The sequence below is a fragment of the Aplysia californica genome, unplaced genomic scaffold (genome assembly GCF_000002075.1).
Source record: "Aplysia californica isolate F4 #8 unplaced genomic scaffold, AplCal3.0 scaffold00032, whole genome shotgun sequence".
NCBI lineage: Eukaryota > Metazoa > Mollusca > Gastropoda > Aplysiida > Aplysiidae > Aplysia > Aplysia californica.
Window position 1 is genome coordinate 602,236 of NW_004797302.1, and position 215 is coordinate 602,450.

The window sequence follows — 215 nt, forward strand, 5'->3', positions numbered from 1 at the left end:
TCAGCTGCTTCACCATCGCACACAGATTGCCTGAGTTCGATCCTACAATACTGTGAGGAGAATTTTTATCGACTTTCTCGGCAATTCTGCTAAATTTCTGTATCCCTCTCAGCCCCGGTTGGCCCTGTCAGACAGAGTCGAAGACTGTCTCCAAAATGGTCTAAGTTTTGTCGGTGGGGGCGTTGAACTCTTGTATAACTAAAACAAAAAGCGCG